General features: G+C 42.6%; 1 protein-coding gene across 6 annotated transcripts in view; it reads left to right on the plus strand.

The window, feature by feature from the left end:
* KCNIP1 (potassium voltage-gated channel interacting protein 1) overlaps positions 1-15933 on the plus strand; it is a 295414-nt gene that overhangs the window by 254831 nt on the left and 24650 nt on the right. Inside the window, exon 1 of one of the 6 annotated variants that reach the window (XM_036391545.2) lies at positions 3632-3697. The exons of the other annotated variants lie outside the window; for them this stretch is intronic. The gene's annotated coding sequence lies outside the window, so the exon portion shown is untranslated. Of the gene's footprint in view, positions 1-3631; positions 3698-15933 lie in introns of those variants that run through there. 6 annotated transcript variants of the gene reach the window in all.

Consider the following 15933-nt stretch of genomic DNA (forward strand, 5'->3'; position numbering starts at 1 on the left):
TTATACGGATTTCTTCAAGATAAGGGTTAGTACAGGCTGGCAAAAGATTCCAAAAAAGTAAAGAAAATTTATATATTGAATCTGTTTTACTGGATCCAGAAAAGCAGATGGAATTTTAACCCTACTGCAGTAAAATCAATGCTGTCACATAATCCTAGAAATCCTCCTGCAGAATTAGGAAAAAATACTAAAAATTGCTTAATTAAGAATTATTTATATTAAGAGATGTAAAACAGCATGTATTTGTTATTACATGATTGATTTCCTTATTTCAAAATTAATATCGTGGGAGCTTTTAGTTTACTCTTAGAATGTCACTGGATTGCAATTACGTAATTACAAATAAATTAAGATCTCCAACTATGACAACTAATTTCAAATAATGGCAACAGAAATGCTCACCTTAAAAATAGGTGACAAGTAAAATGTTGATGCATTTGCATTGCTATTGCATTTGTTTTGCATTTACTGCAAGAATGTTTTTATACCTCCTTTGCAGACCTAATTACTATAATTCCACTCTCTGTTCCTGAATTACTTTTTTCCTAGAAGAGTCTCCCTAGTGTTTCCCCAGCAAAGTCAAGTATATGACAGGTGAGAAAGGTGTCTGTGTGAAGGTGAGAGGAGTAAAAGTGAGCAAATAGCTCACATTGTATTCATGGAACAGCTCTGCCTGTGCCTGTTGGTGGTCAGCAGTCAGTGACTGCTCCATCCCTGCAGGTGCAGGAGAGGGTGACATTTACCTCTGTAAGGGACCACAGTTACTGGTACACAGAGCTCTGATTGCATGGGCTGCCTGACAACATGTAGGAACACAGTATATAAACCTGATCAGATTTGGATAGCTTTTATTGGATATCTGTGTTTCTGGCTGCAAAAGAGTTCACTTGGAAACCAAGATATATTTATTCGGTACTTATTAGATAAGATTGCGTTTTTCCCATTTGACTTTGTTCCTGTGCTAAAAAATATTTATATGCGAAATTAGAACATTAATAAAATGTGGGTGGTTGTTAATATCATGCAATACAGATTTCAGTAAGTCAGAGATCTTTAAAGGTGACATTAAGTTGTTTTCTTTGATGTGCTGGTGGCAGCAATGGAAAAGGCAAAGTAGATGATTACATTGCAATGCAAGTATTTATCAGAACTTGATACTCACTAGAAATGATCACTACTTTTACTTATTAAAAATAAAAACCTTATTAAACACCTAGAAATTCCAGCTGTGTCCTCATAGTTGTGCGTAATAATACTAAAATAAGAAACTGCAATTGGCTATGTATATTTCTTTTAAAACTGTTCTCTTCTGAAGATGGAACAGGCTTACTTAAGCCATGTTCCTTTGTTCTGTTTAAATAAAAAATATAAATAATGAAAAACCCCCCATACAGAGAAAAAAACTGGCTGGAAAAGCCTGTTCTTCTGAGTACTTTTGGGCAAGTCCTTGCTGTCTTTGCAGCCTCTTGAGACTAGTCATTTTTGTTCAGCTCCTGAGCCAGGATCGTGTGCAGATCTCCAGCTGTACCTGTGTGCTTTGCTCTGTTGTCAGACTTGTAGCCCTTTGCATCTGTCTTTATTGAAATCCATCAGTAGGAATCTTCAGGCCTTTTCTCAATTCTTCCCAGCTGTCAAGTCAGTTTCCATCTGACTCACAGCCCTTTCATAGACCATTCTTTTCCCCAGCTTCCAGGAGTGAATGATATGTGAGACAGGGCCAAAAAGGATTGGGATGGAGATGTAATGCATTCTGTTTCTCTCCTCTGCACAAGGATGCATTCTGACAAATGTTCTCCAGCAGTTCTGGCCATCCAGTGACCATGCATCATTGGTTGTTTCAGTACTTCCCAAGAAGTGAAGTGAAAGGTGAAAAAAATTACATAGTCCTGTATCCCTCCCTCTCTTTTAGCTGTTTCTCCCTTACAGGATAAAATAGAAGGGCCAGTCTTTGGTCTCCCAGTTCCCTAAAGGTAGGGAAAACACAGTGATCACCAGTCCTGCGAAGCTAGGAACAAAAACAGGATGAGAATATCATGGGACACATTCCACACAGCCTCATATTTAGGATTGTCTTAGAGAGGTTCTGGTTGAGGAACTGTTCCCTTCTTGCTCTTGGTGCAGTGTCAGCTCCCCACAGGCAGCACATGGCAGGGCAGGAACAGCTACCTCAGACCCCTTGCTTTGGGTTGATTAGAGTGAGATACTAATGCTCTGTAAGGAATTTGAAAGTAGGGGGTGTCATCTGACTGACTTTGGCAATGCCCTCCCCCCCACTTCCCCAGGTCATGTTCTTTAATTGCTGGTATGGGAGTGATCATGACTTGAAGTACAGAAGTGCCCTCCTTGAAATTCTGGAGAAAATGGCCACGAGAAGAAAGGGATGTATTTTGAGTGGGATGGGCAGAGTGCTGAGGGGAAGATAAGTGCACTAGTGTGTGAAGTAGAACTGCTTATTGTGCTTTATGCATCAGTGTTTGAAGGACTTGGGTGCTAAGTTAACTTAGAAGTTTGTTAATGGTTTGAAAAGTGCAAACCTTTGTAATAGTGATGCAACAGCTAGATAACTATCTTGATTAGGTATTTTATGAAGCACAACTTAAATTGGGCCTTTCTTAAAATAACATGGTAGATGTGCAAAAAGAATATACCAATATATCACAGCAAAATTTCTAACATAACCCACACCATATTCCATGATTGTTGTGCTTCTGGTAATTTTCCATGTATATAAAAATGCAACAGTACATGAGTTTTGTACCTGGATATCCTTCTTCCCTTGCATCTTGTCTCTATCCCTTCAGACGTCCTCCCTATATGCATCACTTTATCTGCTGGGAAGAAGGTTGCAGGAAGCACTTAATATTCTGTAGACTGTTTTAAAGTAAAAATAATTGAACTGTATAAATCTTGATGGAAATCCTCAGTTTTATTTTTTACAATAATTTTTGTTTGGCTTCAGTTTTTTTCCAAGATAAAATGCACTGATGATAAACTGATCTAACATATTTCTGAAGAGGAGGAGCTTATGCTTTACCCATTTTCTAGAGCTGCAGGAGAGACTGTGGACTGTAACTGCTGCCTAAAATCCACCTTGCACACTCTCGGGCTGCGGGTGGCCGTGCATGTCAGAAGTGCAGCTCCCTGAGCCAGGATGTGGTGCTGGGTGCTGCCCTCGTCCATGGGGATCCACATCTCATCCAGCTGCAGCAGGGGTAGAGGCATCAGGCAGCTAGAGGGGAGAAGGGTGCAAGGTTTAGTACCTGCGAGGCAGGGCTTGGTTTTAAGGAAAAGCTAATATGATTCAAGAAAAATACATGCTCAACATTTTCTAAACTGAATGGCAGCATCACTGAAGCTGAGTTTGTCCTTGTAGAGCTTGTAGCTGTCAAAGTTATTCTTCATTAATAACCATGGAAGTGTTGGCTGTGGAGGGTAGAGATCCCCCGATGCTCTTGAATCAGCTGTCAGGCTGCTTGATAGATGTTAGAGTGTCTGTGATCGATTGTTACAGATCAAACTCTCTATACCTGATGAGTACCTTTCTGTTCTCTTACTGTTTATTGTCTCTTCCCTTACAAGACTTTCCTCTGATGTACTTTGGAAAGGAGGAGCTGTTGGATGATGAGCGATTCAGGCAACATTGTACATCAGTTCCATGAAGGTTACTTTGTTTAGAAGAGAGTGTTTCCAAAACAAGGTAATAAAAAACCAATCCAACCTCCTGAAGACTGAAAGAGAATTCTGAAGTATAATCTGAAGGGATTTCATTTTCACAGGAAGATTATTTCTTTTTCTTTCAAATCGTGGGAAATACAGCCAATATCTAATAGAAAATGCACACGGTAAGGATAATACCTTACTAAAGAAATTGGCATCCCTGCCTGCTTCGCTCAGCCAGGCAAGAGCGATTCCCCGTGTGCAGTCTGGAATACACAAGTCCTGAACGTCTCCCTGAGTTCTGTCTTTTGTCTCTTCAGTCCTGCCATTGCGTTACAAATGCATTTCTAGGTGTTTCTGGAATTATTTTCCTGAGTGAAGAAGCTGTGCAAGCTGGCCCCAACATGTAACCACAAGGTTGGGTGTGTTTAAAGAGCTGACCCTTCCTTGTGTGCGGTGGCTATCAAAAGTCTCTAAAATCAGAATGTAATAATCTGATACTCAGGAAGAAATTATCAGACATCACTGTTGTCTGTCAAGAGATAAAATGTTAGCAAATGTGGAAAAGAAAATATTCCTTCCATGTATACTCTTAAATGTAGCCATGACAGGAAAACTTGTCATTTCATATGAGAATTTAGCAGAAAGAACAGAAATTATTTTGTGGTTTACCAAAAAAATCTTTCTTTTTCTTCTTGCTTCTCCCCCCTTCTTTTTCTTATTTCTGAAGTGATACTATGAGGCTCTTTAAATGAGTTTTATTACAGTTAATTCCCCCTCTCCTCAGGCAAGCTTCAGCTTTATGTACCAAATTTTTATTATACCCAGAAGCTTTTCTGCCTGCTAATAAATAATGGTGGTAAATTTTATATGAAATAGATGTGGTTTCTTATTGCAGCAGAAAGGAAAATAAGTGTGGAGTTTTTTTTCCCACTTGACATGCATGTTTAAATTATAGAAGTTAAATAGTGGGAAAACAGCATTCACTTTAAAGAGATACGGCCATGTTAAAAAATAGGTTTTTTTGCTTGTACCATTAAAGATAACTTAGATCATCATTACACAAAAGGTGTTTGGAATCTTGCAGACAGATGTATTTAGTAATTTTTCATTTGGCCTGCGAGGAGCAGCCAGCTATGGTTTCTGTTCCCATTGCTGCAGTGAGCTCCTGTGAGCAGTGACAGCCTCAGTGTCCTGAGAGCAGGTGAACACAGTAGCAAGTCCAGCAAGGGCAGGAGATTCTCCTCTCCCTGCAGGAGGAGGGAGGGACGGAAAGGGGGCACTGAGGGGAAGGAACGAGAAGTGTGTGACCTGAAGCTGACTGTGTGAACTCTGGAAAAGACCATCAGGGTTTTGAAGACACGTCCTTCCACCAACCCCAGGGCAGTGTCTGAGATGGCTTCACTCTGGTGAAATCTTAAAAATTGCTCATCTTTTACACTGATTTGCCAAAGTATCATGGACACAGTTGCTAGTAAGTCTTAAAATGAGAGTTGCGCTCCACCTTCCCCTATTGATGCTGAACACATTCTCACAGACATGAAGCATCACTCGCCTAGATACAGACCTGCCTGTGCTTTCATGGTTGTCTCTGTGTTTTCAGAAACATTCAAGAACTGCAAGAAAGCTATTTGAAAGTATCATGTTTTGAAATCTGGAATAATTTCACTTGACTTGATAAATTTATGTTTCTAGGGGGAGAGATTTCTTTTGACTGAAGAGGATCCTCAAGAATTTCAGGATAAGGCTGCTTTTCTTGAAGGAATTGAGTTAGACGTGCTTATAATTGGAAAGGGATAGCTATATAAATAGTTGATATAAATGGAATATAATGAACATTAAGCCCTCTTCTGCAATTCTTAAACCCACACATGGGAACCTTGAAGTGAGGATGCATATCCAAATGTATCTTAATTAAGTCCTAATTAATCTTAATGTATCTTAATTAAGTCCTAAATTCTTTCTCTCTTAAAAGGAAGTTGCACACAGTTGAAAGAGTAAAACATTTAATTTGTCCATTTTATGTGTACCACCCTTCCTGACAGGAGTGCTGGCAGTCCCTGGCTCCCTGCTGCAGCCGTGTGCCCATGGGTGGCTGTGGCAGTGGCAGTGGCAGTGGTGGGGTCTGTCACCACACCTGGTGCGAGGGGCTGCTGGAGCAGAGTGCACCTGACAGCACTGGGGTTTGTTATAGATGAGTAATGTGATGGTTGGCTCTCGCAATTAAGGGATGAATATTATGTGTATGCTAAGAAGTTTTATTGCTGGATAGTTATGTTATTGTGATTTGTTGTTTGAATGTCCTCTGTTCTCTCCATAGTCCCCTTTCCCCCTGTACGGTTGCCAAGGGACAGCCATGGTAGTCAGGACATGTGGAGGGAGGGCGTGTACCTGTGCCCCTTGCATGGGGCATTTGGGGGAGGGCAGGCATGGCAACACCTGACCTCCAATGAAGTTGCAAGGAAGCAGTCTCCACCGATGGACGGCAGAGAAGAGTTCACTGGAAGACTTTGGGAGGGGTTAGAATTACCTAGCGCAACACCATAGGTATAAAAGGCAGAGCATGCATTTTGTGGGTGAGCACATAGTGGTTTAGTTCCATGCTCCCAGTGCTGTAATTTTTCCTTATTTGGTCCTTTGTTGTATTTTGTCAAAGTTTAATAAACCTTTGAAATTTTAAAAGTGAGCATCATTTCTCACAGGTTTAGGCACAAAAGGTCCTGTAGTGAAGGTGAAGCTGCCAGACCTGTCCTAGGGCCAGAGGGGCAGGAGTGCCCTGTGCCCACACCTCAGGGCTGCTCCTGCTGCCCCAGGGCAGGAATGAGGGCTTGAGGGCTCCCAGGTGCCAGGGCAGGACTGGCAGCTCACAGAGACTGCTTTTGTGTGTCTGCATGTACAGTGCTCTAGCTCTCCATTGTCCTATTATTCTGGGACTAGGCCAAAACTTAATTAAATTTTATGTAGATGAATAAAAGGAGTATTGACATTGCAAGATGAAATCTGAAGCATTCTGAAAAGGAAATTTTTCTTCTTTATTCTTCACATGCACCATTTAAAATATTTCTTGCTAAGTATTTCTTTCTCCCTAAAATAAATAGGACTGTGCACCTGCACCTGGTCAGGCTTCCCTAGGTTGATCCTAGACCAGAAGTTCCCATCACGGGTTGTGGGTCTTGGTTGCCTTTTCTCTTTGGTGGTCCCCATGCAGATGTGAGAGCCCAGAGCAAAAGAGAAAGAGCCAAAGGGCTCTTCTGTGCAGTGTTCAGCTCTGAGATGAGCTTACCCATGATGGCACATTCATCTCAACCTGTTCCTTGTGCCTCTTGGTCTTTGGCAGATTTCCTTCTTGTAGTGGTTTTGGTTCACCAGTTTAAGATTTCCCCAATTTTAAAATTTCCCAGTCAATGCATTAAGGAGTGTGGTGGGCTTCAGTGTTGGCCAATCACCAAGGCACTCGCTTTCTGCTGTGAGACAGGATTAGGAGAAAGGCAAAGCAGGCTTAAAACTTTACGAGGGTAAAAAGAAAATTTTATTAATAGTGACTAAAAGAAAAAAAGTAGTGAGAATCAAAACAAACCCTTCAGAACACTTCTCCTCTCCCCACACAACATTTTCTTTTCCACTGACAATGTTAAGAAACCAAACCTAAAATTTCCAGTCAGTTTACCACCTCTAAAATAGTCTTTCTTCAGTTCACTTAAGGAAAGAAGTACTTCTTGTTAAGGTTATGGAGACTTCTCCACAAGAGAAAAAAACCAGTTCTCTCATGGCTCTCAATTTTGTCAGGACTAGCAGCTGCCTGGGGAACTCTGCCATCATGAAATCCTTCTCATTTCCACAAGCCTTCCCACAGCTTGTTGATGGGCCATGTTGACTTATGGGGTATTGTTTTAAAGATGAGCTGTTCAAAGACAAAAGTTCTCTTTATCTATCTCTAAAATAATCTTCATCCCTGGGAGCAGAAATCTTCTCCTGAGGGCATGTGAGAAGGCACCCTTCTCTCTTTCTCGGTTCAAACTGCTTATCGGATCACAGCTACTTCAACATCAGCTTACTTTAACATGGAGGCCTTTGCTCGGTATCAGTTTGAACACTTTCATCTCCCCATAGTTTCATGCGTTATAGGGGGGAAAAAAAAAGTCTTTTCTCCATAGCTTACAAGAGGATTTCAGCCCGAAGATCAAGACATCTTCTCCTCCCTCCCATCTGAGACTTAACTTCTTCCTCACTAACCCCACAAACATGTTTTCATGTTGTTCCTTTACATGCTTGCATCTTGTTCTTTTCTCTGACTCGTGTGAGGACTGAAGCACTGAAAGGGTTAACATCACGCCTGGGGCATACCTGACGCCGGTAACTCGTGGTGGGAGTGCGGCTGGGCTGTGTCAGGATCGATCTCATGGTTGATCTTTGGTTTTCTCCGCGTTCACTTCCAGCCGCCGGGCCACAATGCATGGGCTGCAGGATGCAGGGCTGCCTCTGGTCTCAGCCGCGCTGGGGGAAGGGCATCTGACGCCAAGATCTTCAGCCCTGCTCCGGCCAGGGCTCCGCAGCCCCCCCCGCCATTCCTGCCCGGCAGCTGCTGTGGCCCAGCCTGGCCAGAACGGGGCCGATGGGGGGCGGCGGACGGCCTGGGGAGGGGGAAGGGGCACAGCCCGCGGCAGGACCGCCCAGCCCGGCCTGGCCAAGACGTGGGCCGGGGCTGGGGCCTTTTTGCCGACCAGAAAAGAGAGTTCCAGGCTTTTTTTGTCTTTAACATGCGTCTTTCACAGAGGCATGTCCAGCTTCTCAGTGGTTCAACAGACTGTCAGTTACACAAAAAAACTTTGCATCGCTTCCCTGAATTTCCTCCCATTCCAAGCCATGACAGTCCTATGGATTGCATTAGACCTGCTACATGACTTCCTTAAAACAGAATGAAACAATGAGAATTATGAAATCTAATATAGTCAAATGTTTTTGTGGCTTCTTTAAAATCAACTGACTTGTAAGAGCGATCAGCGCACGTGTGCAACATCTGCTGTAATGACTCTTTTCCAAACCTTGCTCATATTGCCAGCCATTTCCCAGTACTCATGGGCACTCCGTCTCCTCGTTCTGGTTTAACATCTGTGCTGCTAAATGAAAGTAATCACAGTCAGCATGAAAATTTAATAAGCTGCGTTCTGGCATTGGTCATGTTCCTAATTGTGTATTTGTTTTCTGCCCACAGAAGTCCTCAAACATTGTAAGCCAGAACACTTCCAGTGTTTATTAGTCTCAAATCACCCTCTGTTGGTGGTATTTCGAAAACAGACCAGATCTCTGAATTTGACAGCGCTTTTAGGAGACTGATCAAAGCCGGAGCCCAGCCTGGGAAGATCTAAACCTCACGGCCTTCCTTTCCTAGTTTGAGAATTACTGAGTTTTGGAAGCAGAAAGATCCTTAGACAGAATAGTAGAATCTAAATCTTCTAATCCAGAGAATGGTAAAGTTTTAAATAACTAAATATTTTGGCTTCACAGCAACTCACCAAGTGTGTAGTTGGTTGCATTTACATCCTAGTAAAGTGTCTTACAGTGGTTGTCCCTATTGGCCTTCCAGGAGAAGCAGATTAAGGACAGAGAAAAATGGAAGGAAGTTTTGTGCTTGTCCCAAATAACCTTCTGCCACAGGAACAATGTTGTAAGGTTCCCAGCACCACTAACGGGGCCAAGTTTAGGAAATTGTTAAGCTACTGTCTGTTTCCTGAAACTCTTCTGTCTTGTCTGCTGGGCTTTCAGCTCCCTGCTTGTTTGCTTTGCTGCCTGGCTGGAGCAGCTAGCTGGTGATTCGGCTCTTGCACAGGAGTTCAGGGAGGTCTCAGTTTCACCCCTGCTCTGATGCTGCCAGTGAAACACCTCAGACCATGTGCCCCTCATTCGCTTTCTCTCTCCCCCTCCAGTGGGATGGAGAAGAGAACTGGAGACAGAAAGGTAAAGATAATGGGTTGAGATAAGAACAGTTCACTAGAAATAGCAATGAAATAAGGAAACAAACAGTAACAACAACAATGCTGATATCAGAGTGTACAGGACAGGTGAACGATTCACGCCCCTCTGACCACTCACTCCCTTCCTGAGGGAATAACCCCAGGGGTGAAGGATGGGGAAGCAGTTGGCTGAAACATCACCACAAGCTAGGTATGGCCCTCGGGAAAGAGAAAAGGAATTCCTTGTAAGAAACTGTTGGAAATCTTGAAACAACTTGCTGCTCTTACACTAGAATTTTACTAATGCCAAAGAATATAGTGCATTGGATAATGTTTTCTATTTTTTTTTAATTGCCATCAGGAACTGACATTTATTCGGATGAAAAGTTTCAGCAAACAAATGCTCTCACCCTGGGCAGCAGTGTGTTTGTGTATGTATCAGTACCTGAGTTATTCTGCATTCAAAACAATCTGTGGGAGGAGAATCTGACTACAGGTACCAAAAGCAGTTTTATCTGAGTCAGGAAGAAGTACGTAGTCTGTACTTAAAGGAACATCAGCAGTAGTGGGGTTCAGGCACTGTCCTTTTATCTTAATGTCCTGAAGCCTCCCTTCTGGTTCTGCCTCTTGGCAACCAAAAACTGGGACATAAATGTTTTTATGAAGACATCCAGGCACTGTTGCTTGCCTGAGATCAGGATCCATTGAAATGCCCGAAGTGAGGGTGCTGTCCATACAAGCACATCTCCAGAGCAGTCTCTGCTCGGCAGGCGGCCCTGAGCTGTCCCCAGCCCACCGGGCATGCACCATGTGTCAGCCAGAGAGCTTGTTCACAGCACCACACACATTTAAGGACATTTTCTCTTACTGAAACATCTGAATCTGTATTGGAATGATACTTTTTTTGTAGTTTCTTCCGTGCAAATAGAGCTTAATCGGTACTTGTGTTCTGCTTAATTATGCTTCACATTTTGGAGCAATCTGTTCAACTTGAACAGTTCTGTGAAGTGGGAAAAGTGATCTTCTGGGAAGTAGTAGCTCATTTGGCTGGGAGATGCAGAGTGCTCATTTATGGTGGTGTTTCTGTCCTCAATTCTGACTGGACCAAACCAATTTGTTCTTTTTCTAGTCTTTACACAGGTGAATTGCCATAATGCAGTGGTCCACCTGTTCTAAGAGGAAAATTGCTTCCACATTCACACTGCCACTGTTGCTTTATATTTCTGTGGCAAGTTCTGTTTCATACACTGCTGTTTCTGAAAGGGAGTTGTCTTGGTTTGGAAAGACAGGTGTCTGCTAAGGAAGGCAGAAGCCTCCCCTGAAACGGAAAATGTAAACCCCCTCCCTCTGAATTTCTATAAATTTTAAATTAAGGGGCTCTCAGGCAAAAATATGGGAGCAGGAAATAACAGTTCTTTATTAGGAAAGAAAATAAAAAAGATAAAATAAACAATGCAGTAATCCAAAACAACACTGCCAGAATCAGAACACAACCTGACATCCTGTTGGACAGGGTGCTGGTAGCGGTCCAATTGGAATTGTGGCTGCAGTCCTGGTATGGTTCTCTTGGAGCAAGGATCCTGTAGAAAGGTGTAGTCTTCCTCTGAAGATCTAGTGGAAGAGGCAGCTGTTCCTCTGGGAAATTCAGTAGAGAAAAGCCATGCTGGTGTTCCAGAATCTCCAGATTATATCTGGGTAGCAATGCTTGGCTCCTCCCTCTGACAGGAGCATCTCCCAGTGGGATGCTGTAGTTCTTATCAGCCATGCAGTGACATTCAATGGCCCATTATCACATTATCAGCGGATGTTCCCCCCCCCCCCCACCCCAGGAAGGATTGGGTGTGGAAGAGATAAAGGAAACTGCCCATTTAACAGAAGACAACTGCCATACAGATGGCAAATAGAATACATCTTGCCTTGCAATCTGGGACAGGAATGTATGCTAACACACACACAAATTTCCTTAATAAATGTGAGCAAACCCACATGTTTACAGCTTGGGAAAATAAATATTTCTGTTTTAAAAATCCTAACTGAAGCTTCATTTAAAAAACAACAACAACAAATTCCAAACAAACTGATCATAAATTGACATTTAAGGTCAAAGTAGTAAAAACAGCTAATTGTTTTTAAAGTTTATTAGCATGAAATTGGTGTTGTGCAGAATTCCAGTTTAGGTTATGAGCATGGATGTATTACAGCTCTGCTCATTTGCTGAATAATTCCCCAGTGAAGAAGTAAAATTTTATGTAACTGGGTAACTTGAGAGAGAGAAAGCGGCAAAGAGCTGCTGTGCTGTCAGTAGACTTTGACAAACTGACCACAAACATGGTGCAAGGGGGAGATGGCTTCAGGATCTATCAGAGTCATGTGAACATTTGCAAGGAATAAAATTTGAAAGAGTGCTCTGGCTGTCCCCACCTGGGGACAGGTTGCTCCTACAGGATGCTCCTGCATCTCCCCAGATATGCGCTTGGTGTCCCCCCGCTCAGGGTGCCTTGGGAAGGGCACAGGCCAGGCCCTCAGTGGAAAGGGAATGCACACACACTTAGAGGCACAAGTTCTCTGTCTCCAGGTGAAAAGTCCCAATACAAACTAAAATCTCAGGGGAGGCTACAGTTTTGTGTTCCACTGCAATTGTGCCCTTAAACACTGTACATGATTGAGAGTACAAGTACACTTACAAGCAGTTTATGTGGTTTAATTTGTGTTTGTGCCAAACTGATACCTGTTCACCTTCTCTGTGCCAAACTCTGTACCTGTTCACCTTTTTCTGAATGTTTTTCTATGTTCTCTTGTCAAGTCTGCAGCCAGTGCCAAGTGTGTGTAATCCTGCCTGCTCAAAAAAGGTGCCTCTAAGGAGGGGGAAAACCCTTAGGTTTTACATTGTAGTTAAAACCTGCATGAATGTAAATACACAGGTCTATTTTCCCCATGATAACTCAGGGATAAAAGGTACTTGAATTAGGCACTGAACTAATTAATATTTTTGATTGCTTGATTTCACTCTATTATATATATTCATTGATAATTGTTCTTCCAAAACCCATTTCCTAACTCAAACCTAGAGCAAACCAGTCTAAATGGAAGTTGATGCAGTCATAAATCAAGGACTTGAAGTGTCTGATTTGCTTTTTAGTGACAAAAAAAAAACATTGACAACAATAATTCACAGAGATAATAAGTTCATTTGTAATGCATTTTCTGGGCTCATCAGAGGTTTTTTTGATAAATTACCTATTCCATAAAAGGAAAAAAAATAGTTTTACTTACCTAATTCATAATTCAGAAGTCTCTTACAACTATTTAATGAAGTGTGCTCTGAAGAGTTTCTGATAGTTCTTCTAAAAAGGCATCAATGTTTGATGCATCATGGGTTTTTTTTTCCTTGCTGCTTTGGTATCATAATCCTGCCTTGGTTCCAGCTCAACCTGCATTTCCCACCTGGGGAAACCAGTTTAAGGCCAGTGGCTCCTGCCTGCATATCCTTTGTGTGTACTGCAAGGACATGTTGCAGTCTCCTCCTCTGGGAATGGTCACAACAAAACCAGTTCTACTGACAGGTGAACTTCATACAGTGTCTGCAAAACGTCTGAATTCAAATTTGACATTGTATATTTCATGTTGAAGCCATGGTACCTGATCTTAGCTGTGTGCCAAAAAAACATTTGGGAGGTACCTCAAAATTCTGGTGCCCCCCTTTTTGGAGAATAATATTGATTTTGCATCCCTGTATACAGCTGTGAAACTAATTAAAGGAGAGGCAGAGGACAGTATTTATACCTTGTGAACAGATCATTGTAAGGATTGGGCAAGAAATCTAAAAAAGTCTATTTTTTACTAATTATATTTGTTATTATTGGCTGTTTTTATCTTAGAATTTTATACACTGTTGGGTTTTCAGGTATCTTCTCTTAGCAAGTGGTGGTGTTGCAGGTTCACACAGGCAGAAACAGCCTGCTAAGCTTGGCTGTTTGTGAAAATAATTTGATGTTGCTGGTTTAGTGGTGAAAATCACAGAATATTCTGGCTTGGAAGAGACCCGCAAGGGCCATCAAATCTAACTCAAAATAGACCTGAAGGAGTCAAAAAGTCTTATCAGAAAAAAGGGACTGGATAAGGAGACAACACTCTCTTTTTGGTTTATTGCCTGGAGAGAGTCCCTTTTGGAAACTGATCTCTCCAGCCAGGCAATATAATGTTAATAATTATTTTAAATAATAATAATGGGTGATCAACTTTATTTGTGTTTACTATTTGATACATCAGTAGGTACCTCTGTTCCATTTTTTAACTGCTGTTTGCCATGAGCAGATTTTCCTTACCCCTTTTTCAGGATCACAGCTGAGTGTGAGCTGGCGCTCCTGTCCCTGTGCGGCTGCGGGGGTGTGCGGGATGTGCCAGGCGGGCGTCGCCTCAAGGCTGGACAGTGCCCAGGGCGAGCACATGGCACAGCCCAGGAATGAGCTGCCGGACAGCGGGGCCAGGCATTGGGAGGCTCAGGGTCCCAGGGACACCCCAAAGCTCTCGCCCAGCTCCTGCCCCAATGAGCACTTCAACACTCAGGCCTTGAATTATTTTTCCTCGTGAAATTTCCAAATATTTGCAATTGATCTCCCCACGGGGAAGACCTCTTTTCTGCACGACCTGCCCAAGAGCACATTCTGTCTGGAGATGAATTTCAAGTATAATGCGGGTAAACTAGAGTTAATTTTTTTCTTCAGGTCCTTGCTCCTAAAATATAGCTTTTTCTTTTTAATAAAAGTAAGATGCAGTCTAATAATTCTTGCACATAATTTAATCCCCTTCAGCTGTATTTGTAAAATTACCCATTTTATCTAACGCCTGTCAGTTTTACAATTAACACTGGGCACATTAACTGCACTTTATGCCTTGACTGTTTTCCTTAACAAAAAGTGAATTTATTATAAGCAACTTGTTTTCAAAGTCCTCCCATGAACCATGGAGACTGATGTTCTGCATTTTCACCTTGCAGCCTTCAGATGTAGGGGACAGTGTCATTTACATCTTTATTAAAGTCATCGTTTACACCCTTTAAACTGTTTTAGGCTCTGCATTGTCCTTGGCCAGCCAGCACCTGTATGAGGCTTCAATGTTGTGCATTTGGCAGGACATGGGCTGGAAATACTGCAGGATTGCACCTGAGGAAGATGTTAGGTGCTGTTTGGTGATTGTTTCCCCAGAGCGTGTGGCCGAGCAAACCAGCCCTGGGCACGGTCCGGAGGTACAGGGGCAGCTGCAGACACCAGCAAGGATGGGCAGGCTCAGGATGGTGGCTGCTCAGTCCCAGAGCCGAGGCAGCAGCTGGGGAATAACACACCATTGTTTTATGGAGCACAAATTGGCTTTGGGTTGGTGGAAGGTGTCCCGGCCTGTGGCAGGGGGTTGGAACTAGATGATCTTTAAGGTCCCTTCCAATGCAAACCGCTGTCTGAAATGCAGGGCCATTTGCAGGCACTTTGAGTGTGGAACTTTGCCCAAATTAAAGATAACAAAAGGTAAAATTGGAGCAAATATAAAAGGATGAATAAAGCAAGCATCATTAACTAACTTCTAAAGTGTATTCTATTTAAACACTGATTTTCCTTAAGGAAAATTCACACTCTGCTCTTGAGCAAGGAACAGTGAAATGAAAAAAGTCTCTTTCATTAGCGACAATCTAAATTATGCATGTACTTGCAAGTGTGTCAAGATTATTTTTCTTCGTAAAGTGAAGTCACTGTTTGGTTTCCGTTAGGAAAGGAAATGTGCATATCCTATGGGCTAAGCAAATACAGCTGCTATTTTGCACAAAAAATAAAAACTTAAGTAAGTGATTATTTTAACCTGGGCCTACAGTGGAGTAAGATTACCACAGGTGATTCTACCAGATGCAGACCTCATACCCTGCTATTAAAGCAGCCACAAAAATATGGGCAGAAATAGATCTGAACTCAATAAATACTACATCCCACTATTCCATTTTAAAACACATTGTAAGGAAAACACTAAGTGAATGCTCTGTTACTGCAGTCTCGTCCCGCAGCCACTGGAGCTGACGGGGCCGGCTAGCCGCTCCCGGAGTGACCGGTGGAGACCACAAATCCCGCCACTGCCAGGTTCTCTGCGGGAACCCCGAGTAGTGGCTCCGTCTGCGGCATGGTGACGCAGGCGAGAGCAGGACTGCGAAGCACTGAGGCGAAGGAAGGAAGGAGTGGACACGCGTATGGACGCTAAGGCGCTTCAACAACCCAGGCAGGACCAATAACGGTGTCAGAGAAAAACCCTGAGGTTTAGGGAGGCACTTATAATGGGGAAGGGTGTG

The sequence above is a fragment of the Molothrus ater genome, chromosome 15 (genome assembly GCF_012460135.2).
Source record: "Molothrus ater isolate BHLD 08-10-18 breed brown headed cowbird chromosome 15, BPBGC_Mater_1.1, whole genome shotgun sequence".
NCBI lineage: Eukaryota > Metazoa > Chordata > Aves > Passeriformes > Icteridae > Molothrus > Molothrus ater.